At 36.8% G+C, this 26,043-nt stretch overlaps 1 protein-coding gene across 1 annotated transcript in view; it reads right to left on the bottom strand.

The window, feature by feature from the left end:
• Positions 1-26,043, bottom strand: part of CTNNA3 (catenin alpha 3) — a 1,693,405-nt gene that overhangs the window by 22,678 nt on the left and 1,644,684 nt on the right. The gene's annotated exons all lie outside the window — the stretch shown is intronic.

Genomic DNA, 26,043 nt, shown 5'->3' with positions numbered 1-26,043 from the left:
TATATATATATATATATATACACGTTAGCTGTGGTGTTGATGAAAAAATAAATGCTAGCTATGGTGGTTCATGAAAAAATGTATAAATCTATCCATTCATCCATCTGCATATGTAAAAGATTTGCATCCCAAAGAACGGCTATTGGTTTTTTGTTTGTTTTGAGATGGAGTCTCACTCTGTCGCCAAGCTTGAGCGCAGTGGTGCAATCTCAGCTCACTGCAACCTCCGCCTCTCGGGTTCAAGCGATTCTCCAGCCTCTGCCCCTCGAGTAGCTGGGACTACAGACACGTGCCACCATGTCCGGCTAATTTTTGTATTTTTAGTACAGACGGGGTTTCACCATGTTGGCCAGGATGGTCTCGATCTCTTGACCTCTTGATCCGCCCACCTTGGCCTCCCAAAGTGCTGGGACTACAGGCGTGAGCCACCGTGCCTGGCTGGCTGCTGCTTTTAATATTTTTATTTTGAAAAGACCACTATTAGACTCCAGTATTAAATAATTTTTTTTAATGCCAGTCTGTTGTGTTAAGAAATACACCAGAGAAGATGAAGACCTTTTGATCTTCATTCCCAGGTGTTTATTATAGTAAAACTCAACCTAGAGATACCCTTCATAGACCTAGATACCTCAAGACAAACGCATTTTTCTGATTCTAGGGAGAAACATATTATTTTGGATATTATATGTATCCAACAGTTCATTTTTTATCAGCAGTCCGACTTTTAATATTTCACATTTTTTCTGTTGCTATATTTTAGTTATTTTTAAAAAAAAATTATTGATGGTAAAATTCATTCATTTTTATGGGGTACATGTATTATTTTGTTATTTATACAGGCATAGAATGTGTAATGATTAAGTAATGGTATTTAGGGTATCCATCATGTCAAGTATTATTTCTATTTGTTGAAAATATTTGAAGTCTTCTAGCTATTTTGAAATATTCAATACATTGTTTTAAACTATAGTCATCCTACTCTACTATTGAACATTTGAATTGCTCTTTTAACTGTATGTTTGCTCCCATTAACCACCCTCTCTTATCCCCCCAATTCCCAACAAACACCATGCCAAGCCTCAGATAACTATCATTCTACTTTCTGCCTCCACGAGAGCAATGTTCTTAGCTCTCACATATGGAGGAGAACGTGATATTTGTCTAACTTATTTCACTTAGCATAATGTCCTCCAGACTCATCCATGTTGTTGTAAATGTTAGGATTTCATTCTTTTATGGCTGAGTGTTTCATTGTGTGTGTGTGTGTTAATAAAACCACATTTTATTTATCCATTTATTCATTGATGAACACTTAACGTTGATTTCACATCTTTGCTATTGTGAATAATACTACAATAAAAATAAGGGTGCAGGTATCCTTTTGATATGCTGATTTCCTTTTCTTTGGATAAATACTTAGGTGTGAAATTGCTAGATCATACGTTAGTACTACCATTAGTTTTTGCAAAATCTCCATATTGGTTTCCATAAAGGCTGTCCTAGTTAACGGAATTTCCCATCAACAGTGTATAAGAGTTCCCTTTTCAACATACCCTTGCCAGCATCTGTGTTTTTTTTTTTTTCCTTTTAATAAAAGTAATTCTAAATGGGGTAAAATTATGTCTTATTGTAGTTTTGATTTGTGTTTTCATGCTAATTAGTTATGTTGAGCATGTTTTCATATACCTATTGGTCATTTGTCTTCTTTTGAGAAATGTCTATTCATGTCCTTTGCCCGCTTTTTGATGGGATGATTATTATTTTCTCCTGTTGAGTTTAGTTCCATGTATTCTCTGAACTTTAGGCCCTTATTAGATAAACAGTTTGCAAATATTTTTAAATATTAAATATTTAAATAATTCAAATATTAAATATTTTCTACTATTTAACAGCCTGTTTACTCTGTTGATTATTTCTTTTGATGTGCAGAAGCTTTTTAGTTTAATATGGTCCCATTTGCCTATTTTTGTCTTGCCTGTGCTTTTGAGGTCTTAGCAATAAAATCTTCGTCTAGATCAATGTCCTGAAGCATTCCCCCTATGTTTTCTTCAAGTAGTTTTATAATTTTGGATCTTACTTTTAGGTTTTAGCTGATCTTGATTTGATTTTTGTATATGGTGAGAGACAGGGGGCTAGTTTCATTCTTCTGAGTATGATTATCCTGTTTTCCCAGCACCACTTATTGAAGAACCATGCTTTCCCCAGTGTCTGTTCTTCCCAACTTTGTTGAAAATCAGTTAGTTATAAATGTGTGAATTTATTTCTGGGTTCTTTATTCTGTTCCATTGGTTTATGTGTCTATTTTTATGCTCATATAATGCTTTTTTTGGTTATATAGCCTTATGATATGTTTTGAAGCCAGGTAGTATGATGTGTCGTGTCCTTTTTCCTGTTCTTTTCCTCAGTATTGCTTTGGCTATTTGGGGACTTTTGTGGTTCTATTAATACGTAATATTTAGGATTTTTTTTTTCTGTTTCTATGAGGAATGTCATTGCTCTTTTGAAAGAATTCCACTGAAAATGTAGATTTCTTTTGGTAGTATGGATATTTTGACAATATTAATTATTCTGATCTATGGGCATGAGATATTTTTTATTTTTTGTGTCTTGTTCAATTTCTTCCACCAGTGTTTTATAGTTTTGCTTGTAGAGGTCGTTCCTTGTTTGGTTAAAATTATTCCTAGGCTTTTTAAATGGGATTGCCTCTTGATTTCTTTTTCACCTTGTTCAGACTGATGTATAAAATGCTATTGATTTTTGTATGTTGATTTAGTATTCTGCAACTTTCCTTAATTTACCAAATCTAAGAGTGTTTTGGTGGAGTATTTAGGTTTTTCTTAATATAAGATAATTTCATTTCATGGAGGGACAATTTGGCTTCCCTTTTTCCAATTTGGATGCCTTTTCTTTCTTTTTCCTGATTGCTCTGGCTGATAACCTTCAGTACTAGAATCTTGAAGGTGAGTTATAAAAGTGGGCATCCTCATCTTGTTCCAGATCTTGATAGAATGGCTTTCAGCTTTGCCCCAATCAGTATGATGTTAGCTGTGACTTTATAATATATGCCCTTTATTATATTGGGGTACGTTCCTTCTAAATCTAGTTTCTTGAGAGTTTTTATCATGAAAAGATCTTGAATTTTATCAGATGCTTTTACTGAGCCTATTGAGATGATCACATTTTTTAATCTTTCATTCTTTTGATACGATGTATCACATTTATTGATTTGTGTATGTTGAATCATCCTTGCATCCCAAGGATAAATCTCACTTGATTAACATGTATTATCTTTTTGGTGTTCTGTTTGATTCATTTTGCTAGTATTTTGTTGAGGGTTTTTGTGTCTCATTCATCATGGATAGTGACCTGTAGTTTTCTTTCTTTCTTGTATTCTTGTCTGGTTTTGGTATGAGGATAATGCTGCCTCATAAAATGAAATAGGGAGAATTCCCTCCTCTTCAATTTTGTGGAATGGCTTGAGGAAAATCGATGTTAGTTATTCTTTGTAAGTTTGGTAGAATTCAGCAATAAAGGATCCAATTCTAGGCTTCTCTTCATTGGGAGACTTTTTGTTACTGATTCAGTCTATTATGTATTATTGTTCTGTTCAGATTTTCTATTTTTTCCAGACTTGATCTTGGTAGGTTTTGTGATCCCAGGAATTTATTCATTTCCCCTGTGTTTTCCAGTTTGTAAATGTTAACTGTTAATAATAGTGTCTGATGATCTTTTGCATTTCTGTGATGTCAGTTGTAATGGCTCCTTTTACATTTGTAATTTTGTTTATTTGAGGTATTCTCTCTTTTCCTGGTTAGTCTAGATAGCAGGTTATTTAATTTTTGATCTTTTCACAAAACCAACTTGTTGCTTTATTGATATTTTGTTTTTTTTTTTTTAGTCTCTGTATCATTTAGTTCTGCTCTGATCTTTATTACTTCTTTGTACTAATTCTGGATTTAGTTTGTTCTTGCTTTCTTAATTCCTTGATGTGTGCAGCATTAGATTGTTTATGTGAAACATTTCTACTTTTTTATTGTAGCAATTTATTGCTATGAACTTCCCTCTTAGCACTGCTTTTGCTCTATCCTATAGGTTTTGGTATATTGTGTTTTTATTTTCATTTTTTCAGAAACTTGTTTGATTTCCTACTTAATTTCTTCATTGACTTGATGGTTGTCTAGGAGATTGTTGTTTAATTTCTATGTATTTGTACAACTTCCAAAATTTCTCTTTTTATTGATTTCTAGTTTTATTTGATTGTGGCATAAGAGGATACTTGGTATGCTATTAACGTTTTAAAAATTTGTTAAGATTTGCTTTGTGGCCTGACATATGGTCAATCCTACAGAATGTCTATGTGCTTATGGGAAAAATGTATATTCTACAACTGTTCAATAAAATGCTCTGTAGATTGGTCTCTTAGTTCAATATGGTCTAAAGTGCAGTTTAAATACAATGTTTCTTTTTAAATTTTCTCTCTAGATAATCTCTCTAATGCTAAGAGTTGAGTGTTGAAGTCTCAATTATTACTGCATTGGAGTACATCTCTCCCTTTTGATGTAATAATATTTCCTTCATATATCTGGATGGTTTCATATTGGGTGCATATGTATTTATAATTTTTATATCCTCTTGCTGGATGTATCCCTTTATCTTTAATATAATGACCTTCATTGTCTCTTTTTTATTGTTTTGACTTAAATATGTTTTTATCAGATATAAATAGAGATACTTATGCTCACTTTTGGTTTCTGTTTGCACAAAATATCTTTTTCAATCCCTTTACTTTCATTCTATGTGTCTTTACAAGTTAAGTGAGTTTCTTGGAGGCAGTAGATAGTTGGGTCATGTAGTCCTTGTTTTTGGTTTTGGTTTTTGTTTTCAAATCCATTCAGCCCATCTCTATCTTTTTTTTTTTTTAGATGGAGTCTTGTTCTGTCAACCAGGCTGCAGTACAGTGGCACAATCCAGCTCACTGCAACTTCCACCTCCTGGGTTCAAGCGATTCTCCTGCCTCATTCCTGAGTAGCTGGGATTACAGGTATGTGCCACCGTGCCCGGCTAATTTTTCTATTTTCAGTAGAGACGGGGTTTCACCACGTTGGCCAGACTGGTCTCGAACTCCTAACCTCGTGATCTGCCTGCCTCAGCCTCCCAAAGTGCTGAGATTAAAGGTCTGAGCCACCACGCTATTTCTTTTAAGAGCAAAATTTAATCCATTTACCTTCAAGGTTATTATTCATGTGTCAGGATTTATTTCTGTCATTTTGTAAATTGTTTTCTGGATGTTTTCCTTTCTTTCTTATTGTTTATCATTAAGGTTTGGTGATTTTCTGTAGCTGTACTATTTGAGTAGTTTCTACATTTGTGTGTTTACCAGTAAGTTTTATACTTTCTTGTGTTTTCATGATAATAGATATCATCTTTGCACTTTCAGATATAAGAACCCTTTAAAGGAGTCATGAAAACACAGGAAAGTAATACATTTCCTCAGTTTTTGCTTGTCTGGGAAAGACTTCATTTCTTTTTTATAGCTGAAGGATCAATTTTGCTGGGTATAGTGTTCTTGATTGACTTTTTTTTGGTTCTTCTCCCCCCAGCTCTCTGAATATATCATCTCGTTCTCTCCTGATGTGTAATTTTCTGCTGAAAATCTGCTGTTAGTTTTAATAAGGTTTCCTTTATATTTGACTTAACATCATTCTTTTCCTGTTTTTAGAAATCCTTTCTTTGTATTTGATTTTCAACAATTTGGCTATAACTTGCCTTTAACAAGACCTTTTTAGGTTGAATCTATTTGGGGATCTTTAAGCTTTCTGGATCTGGATGTTCACATCTCTCCTAAGACTTGTAAGTTTCCAAGGATCATTTTACTAAACAGATTTTCTATGACTTTGAACTTCTCTTCAACTTCTGTTTTGAGTTCAAATTCTGGGAATGAATACCTAGAATTTGAAACTTTGGTTACTTTACACAGGATTTGTTACACAGGATTTGTACAATCTTTTTTAATTATTTATTCTATTTTGTCTGACCAAGTTATTTAAAAAATCCTTTATTCCCACTATAAAATTATTTCTTGTGCATAATAAAAGCTGTTGTTGAAGCTCTCACATGAATTTTGTATTTCATTCATTGAATTCTTAGTTCCAGAATTTTTGTTTCTTTTTTATGATACTTATCACATTGGTAAATTTCTCATTTATGTTCTGAATTGTCTTTTCTAATTTTTTTGCATTCTTTATCTGTGTTCTATTGTATCTCACTGAGCACTGAGCTTTTTAAATATTATTACTCTGTACTCTTTTTTCATCATTTCATTAATTTCTTTTTTGTTGTAATATCTTGCTGGACAATGATTGTGTTTCTTTAGATGTGGCATATTTCCTTGACATTTAATGTTTCTTTTGTCCTTTCATTGATATATTTGTATATGGTGTAAGTCACTTCTTTATTTTTTTGGATTGGCTTTTGTAGGGGAAGGTCCTGAAGATCTATCTGTAGTGTTGCTTTCATAGGGCACTTCAGCTTTGATTCGGGGTGCATGCAGTAATGTAGCCTCTATGTGATTCATTTGTCTGTAAAGAGCCTCAGTGGTGTCTGTGATTCCCTCTGTCACTTAGGCTGTGGCTGTTAGTGCAGGCTGTGGTAAGGCTTTGTAGGGGGTGGGAACTGCAGGTGGGTTGGTCCTCAGGCCTCAGTGGTGGGCCAAGCATGCCTGTCCTTGGGACCCCAGGCAGCGTGCATGGGCACCAAAGTAATTAGGTCTAAGCAGGCTAATTCTTGGACCTCCAGGTGGCTTTCTTGGGTTCTGGCAGTGGCAGTATTGGGTCATGTGGTTCATTAAGCTCCTGGGTAGCATGCACGGCATGAGCAATGACCATAGCTGTGACAGGACAACCCTATGGGCTCACAGATGAAACATGCTTCTGTTAGTGGTGGCTGTGATGAGCTGAGTGGGCCTGCCCTTAGGCCTCTGAAATACTTGCACTGATACCAGTAGTAGTGGGTGGGGCAAGATCATCCCCAGGTCCCTAGGCAATGTGCCCAGGCGTGGGGGATGTTGCCGGCCAGACAAGCCTGTCATTAGGTCCCCTCTGTTGTGCCACTGGTATAGGCTGTGGTCAGCAGGCCAGATGAAACCTGGGCTCCCCTGGTAAAGTGCTGGGTGGTGACCACAATGGCAGCCATGAGCAGGGAGAATCCATCCTCGAGGCACGTGCAAGCACACTGTGGGCCTGTTTCTGGGAATTGGGGTTATTTTCAATGACAGCAGCCGCAGCCAGTTGGCTCTCAGGCTCTTGGAAATATGTGCTGCAGGGTCCAGAATTGGCGGAAGCAGCAGCAGTGGGGAGAGCCAGTCTTCAGAGCATGCGCAAGCTGAGGATTGCGGAGGAGGCGGAGTTGCTATCAGTAGCAGCAGCCCCAGGCAGGCAAGTTTCAAGTTCTGGGAGCACATGCTTTGGCTTCCTTTGTCCCAGGGGCACTCTGCTTTGCCTGCTACAACACCCATACCCTGGGGTGCAAGATGCTGTGTGTTCTATAGTGCTGAGGACCCTGCTGTTCTGCTGAGTCTAATCACTCTCATGCCACTACAGTCCTGTAAGGGATGTAGGGAGATGTCAGTAGGGTTCTAGGGATGTAGGAATGCAGGGGCTGCTGGGCCCCAGGGAGAGATGCAGTCTGGTTTGGGTCACATTCTCAAAATAACACTGTGCTGCAACTGCTTAGGACTCAGGGTGTGTGTGGGACCCAGCAAGAGCTACCTATGTGGAGCGATGCCATCACACACTATCCAGGTTGCTCCCTGTGGGAGCCTTATGGTCTGCAGGGATCAAGGAACTCTCCTGTGACTAGGGTGGCAGGAGTCTATGATGGGAATGTGGACTGCTGGAGCATTTCCCATTTTCCCACACTGGGGTGACTCTCCAAGCTCCCAGGTGATCCTGACCAAGCTGGCTGCCTTGCTTCCCTGTTTTTATTGTTTGTTTTTTTGTTTTTTTGTTTTGCTGCAGGTGTTTCCTGACACTCCTCTGTTGAATTCCAGTGTTCCGTCTTAGACGTTGTATTCAAAGTATGATTGCATTCTTGCTATTTTAGTTTTTCTTTGTGGAGGAGGCAATTGCTGAATGCCTCTAATCAACCATCTTGGAGTCCCTGTTCCAATCTTTCTGTTTTAAATCTGTTTTCACAGTCATTAATTGTGTTTTGTTTTTATCCCATTATCTATTCCCCACAATTGATTCAAACATGGAAAGTCCAAGCCTAAGAAATGTGTAATCTCTTCCACATGGAAACACGAATTAAATTTATCTTCTAGTTTGTCTTATAGTGGTTCTCCTGCTTTCAAAGAGGAGTTACCTCAAGACTTACCTAAGTAAATCCATTAATTCTAGCATCACTTAAAAGGAAAATGTTGACAGTATTGCTGAGATAAGTGAAAAAAACAAATCCAGAAAAAAATGAATTAGGTCTCAGGACAATGAAGAAAAAGTACTGAAATGACATACTATCTGTTCATCTAAAATAATCCAGACAAATGTTGGTGAAATATAAAGTCTGGTGCTGCACATTGGTTGATTGGTATACACATCTTGGGGTAGCCAAGAGGATACCACAGTTGGAAGTGGAGAGTGGTGGCCTGGGTCTCTTTACATGATCTTACCCCTCCCACCCTTTGATCTGATCTCGTTTGCTCATTACTAAGTTATGCTATTTAAGCATCATGATTTAAGCATGAGAGAAAGAAAGAAATTTTCCTATAGGGAAAGGATGGGATGTCTAAACTCAGAGAGTACCAGAAAGTCAACAAGGCCTACAAGAACACCATTCATGTATTCTTCCTTACATGGTTTATTTTTGTTCCTCGCAGTTCTCCCTCAATCTGTTTACTTGCTGTTAAGTAAAAGAAAAATGTCTGGGAGTGGCTCATGCCTGTAATCCCAGCATTTTGGGAGGCTGAGATGGGTGGATCACCTGAGGTCGGGAGTTCGAGACCAGCCTGACCAACATGAAAAAACCCCATCTCTATTAAAAATACAAAATTAGTTGGGTATGGTAGTGCTTGCCTGTAATCTCAGCTACTCGGGAAGCTGAGGCAGGAGAATCGCTTGAACTCGGGAGGCAGAGTTTGCAGTGAGCCGAGATAATGCCATTGCACTCCAGCCTGGGCAACAAGAGTGAAACTCTGTCTCAAAAAAAAAAAAAAAAAAAAGGAACTATATCAGAGTAGTTGAGTATAATATAAAGCTGGAGTCATGTTATCTTGGTTCCTAATGCCACAGAATAAAAGTTGAGTTGATTTCAGGATTCTGCAAGGTAGGAAAAAAGCAAGAAGTACGCTTTTAAGTTTTGGAAAAATTTTCCATTTGTTTCCTGAGTGAGTGACCATTTTGATACAAGAACAACATTTCTGTGAGAAAATCCATACTGTTTTGACACGTTACTGTGAATGGGTAGTAAACACCTATATAATTGGATCCTTTCACCAAGAACTCATTTCTTTAAAGATGTGCAACTGGACTGAAATATGATAAGGGGATATTTTTCTATCTTCTCTTTTTTGAAAAAAATAAATGAATGATTATCTGAATGAATGTAGCTGTTCCATCCATTTAAAACCACTTCTCTCTATATTTCCTAATTCTCTACTGAGTCTTACCACACTGAATTTCAGGACTTTAATTATTAGATTTCTCTTCCTTGTCCCTAGCAGAGAATAGGGCCCTGAAGAAACAACTCACTAAAGCAATTGTTTTGATGCTTCAAAGGAAAGAGGGATAGTGAGGAGGGGGAAAAAGGAATAAACTAGCTAGATTGAGAAAAGAAAAATTCTGAGAGACCAAAATGCAGTTGCTAAAGAAAAGACAGGGAGTGAAAACAATCTTGGTGCATATCTTATTTATGCCTTGAACCAACCTTGAGAATAGACGCCCTAATATTAAATCCAATAAGATGTGTTATTAGAAGAAAGTCTTTGTTCACTAAGAAGAATAGCACTATGTAGTGATAAAAGACAGAGTTGATTCATGCAAAGCTAAATGATCAAAGAACTCTATACCTGAAAATCTGAACCTAAAATACTTGTGCCCTGTAAGCCAAAAAAGGCCCTTTCATTGCCCTTTTTCCCATGGTGCTTCTCAAAATCATTATTAGCAAGTTTCCCTGTAAAAATGAAACAGCATGTCTAACACAATGGAAACCTCGTCTCATAGATGGTTATCATCACACGTTTTCTCTGAATCTGCTGACAAAGTTTGCTTCGAAATAAAATAAAATCAACATCAATCATTACAATATTTGAGTTGCTCTTATCAAATTTACTTTACACATCAGGCAGGACTAGATGTTATGTACGTGGTTATGTTCAAGAAAGGCATTGCATTTCATTATTTCAATGCATCTCTAGAGAAAGTTAAACTTAAATAAAACTGTCTACGCTCCTGAAAGGCAATGCATCAATTTTCAAGGTCTTAAACAATGGACAAAGGTTGTTTCTAAGGAGAGCAGCTAAGTCTCTCATAGCTTAAATGATAGACAGTGTTATATCTAAAGAGCAGCTAAAGTACCCTTCCCCTCAAAATAGTAGGTTTCCCTGTTTCAAAACCCTGGACTGATGAAAGAGAAATTACCTCTAGTTTCAAATGCATACCTTGTTAGGAGACCACTATCTTAAACACATGTAGAACCTAAAAGTAATGATAATACGGTATGCCAAACTACAATTATTCTCTTCCTCATGTTCTTAATTAAATGTATTGCCTGGCAAGCTTCCTACTGAATGCCAAACAAAATACTCATTTTACAAATGAGTCTATATCATGCCAAACTTCGAGAGGATTCTACAATTACTGAAACTGTGATAAATTTTTAAAATTCTCAGCCTGAAATGTACTATGTAATGAAGGCTTTTTAAATTGGGAAATATATTCAAAGGTTGTTTGCTGCCTTCATTTTCATAATGGGTTCTTGGGATCTCCTGTCAGCAAATAGCATCTTAAATTACTGTGTTGGATCCTACAGAAAAAGACCTAGAGGAGAAAGGGTTAGAGATCAAAAATATTTTAAAGAAATCAGATGTCAGAAGTCTTTAATAAACAGTGGTTACAATCATAATCCAAAAAAATAAAATAAAAAGCAGATCAAGTTCTGAAGTAGAGGGCCTGCCACATGCAACTAGCTGAGGTAGTGCATATGTTAATTAGCCATTCAATTTTTATACATACTTCAAAACATCATCTTGTACACAATAAATATATACATTTTGTCAATTAAAGAAAGTAAAATGTAATAAAGATAATTTTAAAACATTATGGGTTAGAAAGTATAATGAAAAAGGCTACATAACCCAGTGATGGTAATACCATAGACATTTTATTAAGATAAGTGAAAGGAATATATTTGAAACTTAATTTATTGGCTTGGCATAAACCTGCCAGCCATTTCTGACACTGCCCCATCCTTGACTCTCTTTCCTATCCCTGACCTCATCTCATTTCCGGCTTTCATCTCCTCCCTCCTTTCTCTTTTGATTAAAATGAGAAATAAGAAGATGGTAAAGGTGATCAGAAACAGGTCAATTAACTAGGGCTATGGTTTAAAAACAAAAAATACCAAATGTTTTCATAGAGTTATTTTGTCTTTTTAGGGATAGTGAATATCTATGAAATGATTTGGTAGTTTCTGCTATTGTGCGAAAACAAAACAGAAAGCTTAATTATATTATCTATATTTTAGTCCCTAAATCTTTGATAACATAATAGTATTAAAGACCAAAACTTTCTCCTTAATCCTTTTTTCCTTTGATATTTTTATAGAATAAGTCCCATAACATAGTGGTTCACTTTATAAATGAAAACAATAATAGCATATATTTTCTTCTGGAATTAAGAGTTAGCACATTTAGCATTTTCTGCTTGCCAAACACTATTCTATACACACGTTAATTTTACCAGTATAATAATCCCTACGTTCATAGTTACTCTTGTGCTTGTTTTGCAGATGAGCAAACTGACAGAGAAGTTAAACATAGCTTGACCAAGTTTCACAGCTAGTAAATATTGGAGATGGGATTTGAACTCAGGGAATGTGCCTACAGAGTCCACTTTCAACAAGTATGCTATGTTGCCTCCCATAAAACACATCGAGTTAAAAATTAAAATATTAGAATATCACCTTAGCCATTGATGGACATTACCATTAATGCAACAGATTGAAGACCAGGGTTAAATATAGGTGATGGGTAGCTGGGAGGTCCACCCACAATGACCTTCTCAAACATAGCAGCCTCAAGGAATACAGCCTAAATCTCTGTCCCAGTAAAATAAAATATATATATATACTACATTGCATAGATTTCAGGGGTCATGACAAGTGGTTGAAATGTCCCCAGTAGCCTACAGTCCTGGGGTTTCTTTTTTGAGATATTATTACTTCTTTCTGTTTCTTATTCCCATTACCTTTCTTCCCTCTCTCCTTCTCCCTGGGTTCTGAACACTACACTCAAACTCAGCCATTCCATGTGCCTTGCTACATGGGAGATTGCACTTTGATGTTTATTTATAATATAACAAATGGAACTTTTATCTGAGAGTCTTAGCTTTAGACACAATCGTTTTATTTCTAACATTCAAATTTAATGCTGCAATAAAGTAGATTGAAATGAATATAGACTTGAAAAATAAATTTTGTCTGCATCCCAGGACTGCCACTGATTAGCCATGTAGTCTTCAGTAGGTGACTTTCCTGGTCTGAGCTTATTTTCTGTTCATTAAAGTAAAATTGTGGCATTTGTCACACGGTAAGGAATAGAAAATCAAGTGTTTTACACAACATTTGGCACATAGTAGATGTTCATCGAATGTCATTTTTTCTTTCCTTTTCCTTTTACAAATAATTATATTTTATAAAATCTACTTTTCATTTTATTTACTTATTTTTTTACTGTTCTTAAGGTACATCAGCACCTTTTCACTTTTTTTTTGATTCCAAAATTACAGTACTTGCCAGATAACACCAATGAATGGATTATATTGGGGTCCTTCTTACGCCTGCTGACAGTAGTACTTTGCAGAGCCTTATCCATACATTCTTTCACAAAGAGAAAAGGAATATAAAATATACACACACATAAACCCTCCCTCTGTGTAGTTGTTATTGTTTAAAGTTGTTATTTAACTCCTATTACAGAATTTATTTACTCTTAGTGACAGATATTTGTGGTAGTATAACTTCCTAGGATTAAATAAATCAACTCTATAAGAATAGAGCTAAATTATAAGAGTAGGCAGTTCTACTACCAGAATTCCCTTACTTGTAATTCTGTATTAGATAAAAAGGAAAAAAAAGTAATTATCATGGAAGCAACCAAAAATGATGAGTTGAAAAGAGATATAGACTCAAGCAAGGACATACTGTTCTTCTACTATTCAAACATGAAACTTTAATTAGGCAAATTTCTCCCTCTGGCTGTTACTTTCTCTTGTAAAGTGTCATTCTAAAGTTTTGAGGACCCCATAAAAGTTCTCGGAAAATCAGCTAATGAATAATCAGCTACCAATCATGTTGAGTAATTAGTATCCTGAAGAATTTTTGGGATTCAAGTCTAAAAAATGTATTGCTCCATGAAAGAGGGAAAATGTTTGTCTGACATTGTATATATTTGTCTCATTTGTTTCTCTTGTTTCATATTATTCAGATCAGCCTAACTGCTATTATAATATCAAAACATCTTAGTAGCTCAGCACAATACAGTTTATTCCACTCTCAATCATAGTTGCTGCGGATTGTGGGGTGGTGGGCTATGTACCACGTAGTTGTTCAAGGACCCAGGTACCTTCTATCTACAAGATATCCTGTCCCCTAAGGCTGCAGAGCCCTCTGCAGGGAGTCATTGCATCCAGATATCCAACAACAGAAAGGAATGAGAATAGATCTCATAGGAGACTTCTGAGATTGGAACAGAAATTGACACTCATCACTCCCACCCATATTCTAGAAATGAGATACAAGGACTCATGTAACTGCAAAGAAAGCTGGGAAATGTATTCTATTTGGTCCAGGAAAGAAAAGAAAACAGGGTTTTATGAACTCACAGCATTGCCTTTGCACGTGATCCCAGGAGTGCTAAAATCCTGTATTTTATTTATCTTCATTTCAGCAACAAAAGGCAGTGTTCCTTGTGAAAGGAAATTTTGGATGTCACCAAGTAGATGGGAAAAATTGGCAAAGAACTGAGGCACTTCACTAATACAGCTGTAATTACACGACATATACTCTGCCTGGGCACAAGACCAATTTTATTTCTTATTTTGAAGTTGTCACCATCTAGAGGATCTATTATTATAAACAAAAATTACAAGAATTCTACTTTGTACATAATAATACTGTTCCATATTCAATGTTGCATTTGCTTATGAAACAAGGATAGAGTGTATTTCCCAGATATTTTGGGAAACCAAACTGGGAGAATACTTTATTACTGTTGCTGTTGCTGCTGCTGTTGGTAGTGGTGGTGGTGGTGGTGCTGGTGATGCCGGTGGTGGTATGTGTGTATGTGGAGAGACAGCGAGAGAAGGGGGGCTGGGGGGGGAGAGGGAGAGAGAGAGAGAGCATAAGGAATTCCTTTCCTCAAATCTCACAACTACTTTTCTAAAGAAATCCTAGACATAATTTTTTTTCTGCTCTTCAGTCCTCAAATACCCTAATTTACCCTTTACCTGTTAGTATTGTAACAAATCCTAGACAGATTGTAGAATTCGTAGAATAATTTCATGGAGGGAAAAAAAGCCATGAAACTCATAGGCGAAACCAAAGGTAGAATTAGAATGAAGAATTTCTTTGGCAAGGTTTGTTTTTTGTTATATTGCAGGCAAAATAAAGGTCAGCAAGCCAAATAATTTTGATTTTTGTCTTTAGTAAAACAGACTATTTTCTCCAGGACTTTGTAAGTCTGAAGCTTTAATATTTGTGTGTGTGTGTGATTTTGTACTGAAAACATATATAATAACAAACATTATTGTGTTATTATGTGCTTACAATGTTCCAGGCACTGTTGCAATTGCTTACTTTTCTTACTCACTTCTCATACCCAGCACTGCTGCGTAGAGCTACACACCTTTCACACTACACACATTTAAGGGCATTCACAGCATGGTTACGCCCATAATTGTGCACATCACATCATATGCTATTTTGCATGCCCACTCTGCTCCTAAAATCTATTATCTTTGTCCAATAAACAAGAAAACAGAATTTGAGATGCTCAACAGTTTTTAACTTTTCTCCAACATATAAGAATACAGGTCAGTTTCAATTGAATAGCAAGGAGTTTAAATCCATGTTTTCAGAGCCAATTAAAAACAAATCATGCGGTGAAAGTATCACCATAGGTTTTATATCAGTATGCATCTTAAAGCACTGAAATTCGATGGGTGCTTCAGAATCAGTGGAATGTTTTATATGTCGCAAATAAATACACAGATACAAGATATTCCTAGCCATTGTTCTAAGTGGATCTGATAATCCCAAGGATTACAAAATAAATAGCCTCTTCTTTGGTTGCATTTCTTTCATCAGCAATCTGGCATTTATCTTTTTCCTTTCCTTTTTTTCCTATTCTACTTGGGTCTGAAAAGAGATAGACCAAGGGGGGAAACTACTGTTGTTTTTCTCCTCCAATTGGACATGTTGTTCAAAGAGACATGTAACTTAGTTGTGGGGGTCCATGATTGACCATCCTATGTTCCCTAGAACCAACAAAAATAGCCATTCATGTTAGCTAAGAAACTTTACACTAGTGAAAACTGTGGTTTCTAGGTAGAAGTTCTTCTAAGGACTTCAGCCTCTTTTTGACTAAGTTTGTTTGTTATAATATCTAAAGAGCATAGCTATCCAAGAAACACTGCCACTCTCCTCTGCTCTCTCTTTCAATGGCAAGGAAATTCTTGCATCACCCTAAAGAGAAAAGTAGAGTTGGTAGTTGCATGCATTCTAATTCTTACTGTTCCCTCTATAACCCATGACTGGCATCACTCTTGTATCAGTTGTTCTACTAATTTTCCTTCATGCAATTCTTGCATTAGTTTCTTACTGCCAATGTAAGAAATTATTAACCAACGTGTTGACAATACAAATTTATTATTTTATATTTCTTGAACTGAGAAGTCCAAAGTAAGTTTCACTAGGCTAGAGGGGAGGTGCCAGCAGTGCTGGTTCCTTCTAGAGGCTCTGAGAGGCGAATCCATTCGCTCATCGTTTTCAGCTTCTAGAGGCTGCCTGTATTCCTTGGCTTGTGGTTTCTTCTTTCATCTCCAAAGCATATCACTATAATGTGTGCTTCTGTTATCACATTTATGTCCTTCTCCTTTCTGTTCTCCTGTGCTCTTGAAAAGACTCCTATAATATCATTGGACCAACACAGATGATTTACAATAACCTCTCTTCACAGGTTTTGGGAATTTGAAGGTGGACATCCTGGAGAGCCATTATTTAGCCTACACAGCCCTCAAGAGTCACTACCAAGAAGTCAGAATCAGTTCCTATGATGAAGCTATTGATTTTCCTGCATTTAAATCAAATCAATCATTGGGATAAATTGACAGTGTTATGGTGATTATTTCTCTAGATTGCCAGTTATTTTTTAACATGACCTATATTATTCCAACTTCCAGTGAAATGGTCAGGTTCTTGGTTCTTAATTATTTGCTAGCTGTGTGCTCCTTTACTTACAATTCATATCAAAGTGGGGTGGCCTGGAAAAATCTGGAGACCTGAGAGAACCAGAATTACCTGGGAAGACACCTTATATATCTGGTGCTACTCTCCTTCCCCCATATACCACATACTAAGTTTAACGTGCCTTTTCCCTCTCCTGGTGTTACACATTATATATACACATATACACTCCCTGAAAGCACATAAGGCTCTGGCACGGGGCAAGAGAAAGAAGGAAAACCTCTTCTAGGGTAGAAGAGAACTTTTTTTTCAGGTGATTATTATATATACTCATTTCCTCTTTGACACCCACGGGCCTTGAAAACCCTAGTACATGTTTTCATAAGACATTCAAATACTATATAAGTACTACATACTTAAAGGCATTGCTTAGGGATGACATTATAGTTAAAACTACGTAATAATCCCCTTGAAAGCGATTGGTCATTGAAACTGTGAGATGTGGTATAAACTACTCAGTGGTGACTCTCCAGACTCATATGAGTACTTGAGTAGTAAGAATGCACAAGGAAAGCCTTTTTTTTTTTTTTTTTTTAGAGGGAGTCTTGCTCTGTCACCCAGGCTGGAGTGCAGTGGCGCAATCTCAGATGAATGCATGCTCGGTCTCCTGGGTTCACGCCATTCTCCTGCCTCAGCCTCCTGAGTAGCTGCGACTACAGGCATCTGCCACCACGCCCGGCTAATTTTTTTGTATTTTTAGTAGAGATGGGGTTTCACCATGCTAACCAGGATGGTCTCCATCTCCTGACCTCGTGATCTGCCCACCTTGGCCTCCCAAAGTGCTGGGATTACAGGCGTGAGCCATCGCACTGTGCCGGAAAGCCATTTTTATCTTCCCTCATACATGGGAAAGTTACCCCTGTAATGTTCTCTTCACCCACACTCCACCACACCCCGCAAACCAAAAGACTAAAAGTCACTATTCATTGACACCTTCTTTGGACATAATGGGAAATCTGTACTCAGCACCAACATTTGAAAACAGGTCCTTTCTTGCCTTCCACACATTACTTCTCTGAGTGTGCACATTAGTCAAAGTCAATGTACTGTAAATACAATCACACTCTCTGACTGTGGGAGTCCCTCTTTTTCCTGTTGGCAGTGGCCTCAGCATTAATCATGCACATGATTCTTACAGAGTCTGGGCACGTTTTCCAGCTTCACTTTAAACCACCCTGATATACTGACTGCCCCTACTCCTTTCATATCAGACCAAATTTTATAAGCTCAGAAAATAATCACTTTCAATTTAGGAAAATAATATAATTTAGCCATTATTAGTTAGCATCTGACCTTCTCAGAGCCTACCAACTCACTTCTTATTCTGGTCATGGCATAATATTATTCTAAGGTCCAGTTGAAGAAACACACAAAGGCGAAAGAGCCATTAACTTAGTCATGACCAATCACAGCTAATAGATTCAATTCAGAGTTAGTTCAAGGGTCTGCCTTGCCACCAGTCTCAGGCTTTGTTGTTTCTGAGATGACAAGATCTTTGGCAGCTGATCTTTGCCACCCGCAGCCCCCCCGCCACCATTCTAGTCTGGTATAGCTACAGGTCATTAAATTTTAGGATACTGTAAAACTTACGATTTTCAATCAGCTTATTCAGACTGAGTATGACTTGAGACATGCTGAGTTATGCAGCTAGTTTTCATGTTAATGTGTCACTTTTGCTGCTCTCAATTGATTTACATGCTTTATTGAATTATTATATTGTGCAGTGACCCAAAGTCAATTTTTAAAGGGTACGATTTAAAAATTTTAAATAATCAGCTCTAGTTCAGACTCATACATTATTTAAAATTTTTTTTTTCTCTCCATCAGATTATTTAATCAGTCAGGTATTAAGCCTTAGTACCCATTAGTTATTTTTCCTGGTCCTCTTCCTTCTCCCACCCTCCACCCTTCATGAGGCCTAACATCCAATTATTTATCTATTGCAAAATGATACAATATAATGCCTCTTCAGTTAACAAATGTTAAAACAAAATCACTGTAATACGGTAGTTACTCAGCATCATGTGCAGCTGTGAGTGATCCTCCTTCTCATGTGGATGTGTCCTTGCCATAAAAAAATTTGTGCCTCAGGACAAAATAGACTAACACCATACTTAAATATTTGGACCTGGCACCATCTGGAGGGTCTTCTGTCGGTGTCATTCTGAAAGGAATATAAGCCAGGCTTTTAGATCCTTCCTCCCTCCCTTCTTCCGTTCCTTTCTCCCTCCCTTCCTTCATTTCCTCCTCCCTTCCTCTGTCCCTCCCTTCCTTTTCCTCCTTCCTTCCTCCCTTCCTTTCCTCCTTCCTTCCTGCCTTCTCTCTTCCTTCCTTTCCTCCCTTCCTCCTTTCCTTCCTCCCTCCCTCCCTCTCTTCCATCCTTTCCTCCTCCCTCCCTCCCTACTTCCCCTCCTTCCTTCCTAGAAGTTGTGCGTGTTGTGGTGCTCCCCAAGCAGTGTGCCTTAAGTCACACTGCCAGGATGTATTAGGCCATAGCCTTTTTTCTACAAAAGATCTATTTCACTTAAGGTCTGCCAATTGTCTTTCTGAAAATAGGCCTCAACCTTTTCCTGAAATACTCCTGAAAACCATATGATGGCATTTGAGCATATAGAACCGGGCTGAGAAGGCTGCCTTTCTCTACTGCCTGGAACTGCTCCCCAGACCCCAGTGTTTCTTTTTTGAAGACAATCATTGAAACATGAGATACTGGGTCTCAATTAAGTGAGGTTATTTAGGAAGAAAAGATAGAAAATGAGAAAACCAACAGCCATGTGACAGGAAGGTTACTCTGAATATATTCAAATCCTTTGCAGTTTTCAGGAGGAAACTCATAGAATTTATTTTCGTGGCTTACACATTGGTGCTGAATAACTTTTTTGCCCCTTACTGGGAAAAAAGATGACATTTTCCCAGAAGACTGAAATCATTAAGACTGTGCCTGTTCCATGGGATCAGTTCCAAGAAGTCTAATATGTTTACGCCAGGAGCTGGCATCCAAAAGGCGTCCCTCTTCACGTTGAGCTTTTGGTGTCTTAAACAGCAAAACATTTGTAGCTTTAGCCATATAGGTTGCTTTGGGGCTTTTATTTTATTCTCTGTCCAGAATAGAGTCTTTACATGCTTTATCTTCATTCTCTATATGTCTGTTTATTTATGTTATATCTGCATTATCATGCTACTGTTATGTATAAGATGTATACAGAAATATACATTTTAAAGAGATCAAATAAAGATAAAAGAAACTATTTTAAATATTTTGCTAATGATAATGTCATTAAAAACAATCTCAAGATGAAATATTCCCTCAGGGGAAATTTATAAATGAGTATTAGAGGATGCAAATTTGTACTTCAAGCCGGGTACAGTGACTCACACCTGTAATCCCAGCACTTTGGGAGGCCAAGGTGGGCGTATCACGAGGTCAGGAATTCAAGATCAGCCTGACCAACATGGTGAAACCCCATCTCTACTAAAAAGACAAAAATTAGCCAGGTGTGGTGACACGCACCTGTAATCCCAGCTACTCAGGAGGCTGAGGCAGGAGAATCACTTGAACCCTAGAGAATCACTTGAACCACTCCAGTCTAGGCGACAGAGTGAGACTCCATCTCAAACAAACAAACAAACAAGCAACCAAAAAGACTTCTGTACTTCATGTAGTCTTCCTGATAACTAATTTTACTGAACTACTTCTTTTCAATTTTGACTGGATAATCACTGATGTTATTTTGCAATGTTGCTGACCATCATCTCCTCCTAAGATTAAGAGAATTGCCAATTCTGACATCTTCTTGCTCTGTTTGGGCTTCCCTTTTAATTATCCTTAATGCGTAGTTTATTTTATAAAAAAATTAAAACAATGGGTCACACTTAAGGAGGATTATATTAGTTACAACTAAATAGTGTAATTTATAAATCTAGGTATGCATTGATTGTGATAATGCTGAAAGCTACAGAACAAGTGACAGCACCACAGACAACCCTTTAATAAAGCTCTTGTCTGGGATATACACTAAAGGATAGTGTCAATGCCAATCATACATTAAATCCTAGGAAGGTTACAATTTTTATGTTTTAGATAACAAATATAAAGAAACTTTCTAATGTTTTCTTTTCACCCTCCAAAAGAACATCTTGTAGCCCCATTTTGAAGACTAATATTTAAAGCCATAACTCCAGCGTTATTTTTTCCAGAGCATATTTCCTGTTGTCCAAAGTGGGGTAGAAACCTTTGATTTCTTTGAACATATCTATCATCTTACCCATACCTCTTTTGAGATTGTCACCCCTTTCTCCCTTAGTGTTATGTATATAGATATCTTAGTTCTTGAACAAGATTGTAAGCATGTTGAAGGCGTGGTCCATGGCTGACTCATGCTTGGTTTTCCCAGATAATCTGGAGATAGAACAGTAGAGAGACTAGCCATGGTCTTACATATCACAAGTCTTCCAAAAATATACATGTCAAGAGATGAATTAATCAATTCCTTTATCTGAGTTGCAAATAAGCTTCAAGTTTTTGACTTTTATTTTGTATTCTTGGTTCTATTAGGTATTTCCAAACAAAAGATTATGAGAAAGCATGTAGAGAAGAGATGGAAGGAAAAAAAGGTATTCATTTTTTTGAAGGTTCAAAATAAAGGCGACATTCATAATGGATAATCATTTTTGAAACCAAAATAGGCGGTGAATGATTATCCTAAGACATTGTTCATTCTAAAATTGTTAACATGCATCTACCTTCAACGTGTTACTATCATCTATAATGTAGCCTCCTTCCCCTTTACTAAATTAGTTCCAAATAGAAACTATGAATGACCATAAGGACCTATTTTTATTGCTCCTCATTTCAGATGCTGGATATTAGAGAAGTAAGTATTATGTAAGTTAAAGAATAACTAAAAATCAGTTTATTCCCGTAGCACAGATGCTGTAGTAAAGACAACAGGAATTATTTTTAGGGACTTTTTAGACCAACAAAAAACTAAAAGCGAGAGGAATTCAAATTGAAAACTGGAAAGCATTGTTACAAATAATGATAATAGCAAAAGATCTAAAGAACAAAAGAGAGCTTATTTTTAAACATAACTATTATTTTAGAAACATGGAAAATAATAGCTGAAGGGCTGGGAATTGTAGGTTCTACTCGGTCTTTTAAGAGCTGAGTCTGGGCATCTTTTATAGCAACTAGTTTTCCACACACTCCGATGGCTCCCAAGGATCACTGAAGTGAGATGAATGATTTAATTTTCCTTTCAAAGGTTATGTTCAGATTATTATGCCATGCACATGATAACTGAATGTCAGAAAAGTGTGTCAGGCTAGGCTTGGTGAAAACTGCAGAGGTTTCAGCTCTGACAAACTGTACAAAATGTAAGCAGTCAGTCAAGTCATACGCATTGCAAGGCCACCACTACCAGAGGGTGGTCTTCTACTAGAGTTTGGGTCTTGAAAAATAGAATGCATGTCAACCAACTAAGAAGAGATTCTTAGTAGGCATAAGCCTATGTTCTTGCTGCAGTTTCTACTTTAGCAATGAATAGGTTAATGTCCCCCTGTCACTGGCATTTGTAGTCACCCATTTCCATGGGATGACAGCTCATGCTGGCTAATCCTTTGTTAATTTGAAATACACAATCCTACCTCAACCCTCACTTCACCTAGTCTACTGCTTTGAAATGAATGAAGTCTCAATTTAGAGATTTTAGCCTATGTGTGGTCACCATAGATGCCACTCACAATTCCCCTCCAATGCAATTATTTCTCTCTTCTTGGTTCTACTCCCTTTTCTCTTCCTCCCTCTTGGCCACATTCTCCTCCTGTGACCTCATCTTGTATATTTTATCTTCTCTTTCTCTTCCTTTTCTCACTCTTGCTTCTTTTTTATTCTTTGTCTCTTTGCTTTCTCTTCTCCCTTATTCCCCTCTATTCTCCTGCTAGTTAAAACTAGAGACACTTGTTACTCTTACATGTGAATTGGACAGGTTGCTGCTCCTTGGTTTCACAGAAGTTTTAATGCTATCCACACTGGTAAGTTTTAATTGTATGGCATTTTGCAACCTAAACAAATTTCCCACATATATTGCATTTTTGATATACATAGCAAGCCTGGAGTATAGGAATGGCAGAGATTATTAGACACAATTACAAAAAAAATATTGATGTGCAGGCAAGATTGTGGCTTGACCAAGTTCACACTGCCAGAAATGTGTAGAGTAGGGGTCAATCAAGCCTGGCACTTCTGATTCTTGTCCTGTGTTTATACTATTCCAGTTTCCCAGTTTCATTTATTGTCTTTAGGGCCAAAAATCAACACATAGCAACTCTCTTTCTCTTGTTTTAATTGTAAAAGAGTCTAGTTTACCAAGACATTTTAGAAAAATTGGTATCACTTCCATGAAGGGTTTTAATTCACCCATACATTTAACAGTTGTTCATAATTTGTTATGTGTGTGGCACTTTGTTATGCTGTATGATGGATAAAAACAAGAATAAGGCAGGGCCCCTGCTCTCTGCAATACAGAATGACTGGATGAAAATGACATCCCAGTGGAAAGACCATTTTGGGAACAGACTGTTCTCCCTATTAGATCTTCATCTTCATGGATGCAAAATAAAAAAATGGCGTATTCAGCCATCTATTTGTTTATTAATTTATTCATCAAATTTATTTATCATGCATTTTTACCATAGACCAGGAGTTTTCCTAGGCATTTTCACCCATAAAGTTGAAATCAAATAGGGAAGACAGTACAGTTAAAAAAGCAAATGAACATGTAAACAAATAAATGGTAATAAGGTAGTTTCAGATGCTAATAGATGTAAGGTGAAAATGAAACTGGGTCATATGATAAAATACTTGGTTGGTGTGGGGAGAATATTAGTTGAAGGAAAGAACAATGTCTGAATCAAGTTTGGAATTGAAAGAAGGTCTCTAATAACAATAAGGGAACATGAATAACAAAAAAGACAACCGTTACATTTCAAGTCCAGTTGGAGTTGTAAAAATCTGATCCACAGAGATTTCCCAAAGGAGGTACTTTCTCTCTTCAATAAGTACCATAAACCATACATAATTAAAGGATAAAACTAAGTAAAATGAGACAACTGCATAAAAAATACATAATCATAGATAATCAGAGTGGGCATGAATCATGGTATTTTGCAATCACAAATGCCTTCGACCTATACAATTATAGAAACTAATAGTTGAATGGAAACTTGATGGTCAATTAGTCTGGGGTCTCTTAACTGTGGAAATAATTTCTACAAACTCCATGACTAATAGCTATCTAATTTCGCACTGCATATTTCCATATTAAGGGCCTATAACTCCATGGGATAGTTTTCTTCTTGCTGGATTGACAGCTTTAACTATTAGCTATTTCTTTAAATTCAACAAAAGTCTGCTGAATTCCCCAAATTGGTCCTAGATCTCTTCTCTGGAACAACACAGAATCCACTGGCTACAGTGCATCATATATCGACTCTTGTCACCCAGGCTGGAGTGCAATGGGACCATCGTGGCTCACTGCAACCTGTGCCTCCCCAATTCAAGCGATTCTCCTTCCTCAGTCTCCCTAGTAGCTGGGATTACAGGCATTCACCATGACACCCGGCTAATTTTTGTATTTTTAGTGGAGATGGTGTTTCGCCATGTTGGCCTGTCTGGTCTTGAACTCCTGACCTCAGGTGATCCACCTGCCTTGGGTTCCCAAAGTGCTGGGATTACAGATGTGAGCCACTGTGCCTGGCCTCAATGTTTCTTTTTGTATACTGTGTATGTATATTATTTTCATGAAACACGATCCTAAAGGGAAGAGTGTGTATTAATTTAAATAGTTTAGCATATTATATCAACCATTGTATTGAGTGGACCAGCGTTGAAAATATGCCTTTTGTCAAAAACTGTAAGTCTATATAAGTTACATATGAGTATCAAATAAAATTATACGTATGGACCTGAACTACGGCAAATTTTAAAATAGTGGATCCTAGAGCATGTGCATGATCCAGACCTGCACTGTTCCATGCAGGAGCCCCTAGCAATAACATGTGTATATTTTATGCACACATACATACATCATACACTGGTATTTTGCTAATGCACTTTTAACTGATAATTTCAAATGTTTGTGCAAGAGGCTTTGATTTCAATGAAAACTTTTTAGTCATTTGTAGTAAAAATATTTTTCTGTTCATAGAAATTATTTCAGCAATTGAATTTTATTAAAACAAATATAATAAAGGTTGTAAAGTTTAATTTAGGCACCACATTGTCAAAAAATATGACCAAATTTTTTAGATTTTGTGTTAGCTGTGTTCCTAGAACATCTGTTATGCTATTTTGACAGGTGTTTATTAATATGAATGTCTAATCAAATCTCTTGGTTGCTAATAGCTTGGCAATTCAGCATCTAAATATTGTCAAAATCCTTGATTATATGTTGAAAACTGTAGATAATTGATTCAAAGCTGTTTGCCTTGACTAGATTAAAAAATTAAAACCTGTCAAGTGTATTAATGCTTTCCTTTAGAACCTCAACATTCTCCTGAAATTTCTAAAATGTTTCAGTAATAACAACTTGTGAAGGAATAAAAGTTTCCTACAAGCCAACATATGTCTTGATCCAAGTTTCTTGAGACTCTTCATTATATGAATAATTTTTTTTCTCGTTCCTTATAAAATTTATTGCTGAATGACTCATTAAAGAATGATGATGAAGATAATAAGGCTCCTAATTTAAAGGGTTATGCAAGTGTTCTTTTAAAAATCAACTTTGAGAGGTGTAATTAATGCATAAATTTTAAGTGTACAGTTTAACAAATGTATACACCTATGTAACCACCACCCAATCAAGATACAGAACTTTTTTGACATCCCAGAAATTTCCTTCATGCCCCTTTGCTGTCAATCTCTCCTTCTACACAGCTATTGATCTGATTTCTTTTTTTTCTTTTTTTTTAATTTTTTTTTTTATTATACATTAAGTTCTAGGGTACATGTGCATAATGTGCAGGTTTGTTACATATGTATACTTGTGCCATGTTGGTGTGCTGCACCCATCAACTCGTCAGCACCCATCAATTCATCATTTATATCAGGTATAACTCCCAATGCAATCCCTCCCCCTTCCCCCCTCCCCATGATAGGCCCCGGTGTGTGATGTTCCCCTTCCCGAGTCCAAGTGATCTCATTGTTCAGTTCCCACCTATGAGTGAGAACATGCGGTGTTTGGTTTTCTGTTCTTGTGATAGTTTGCTAAGAATGATGGTTTCCAGCTGCATCCATGTCCCTACAAAGGA

This window comes from Rhinopithecus bieti, unplaced genomic scaffold (assembly GCF_001698545.2).
Source record: "Rhinopithecus bieti isolate Rb0 unplaced genomic scaffold, ASM169854v2 scaffold_8307, whole genome shotgun sequence".
In the NCBI taxonomy this organism is placed as follows: Eukaryota; Metazoa; Chordata; class Mammalia; order Primates; family Cercopithecidae; genus Rhinopithecus; species Rhinopithecus bieti.
This window is presented reverse-complemented; position numbering and strand designations above follow the sequence as displayed.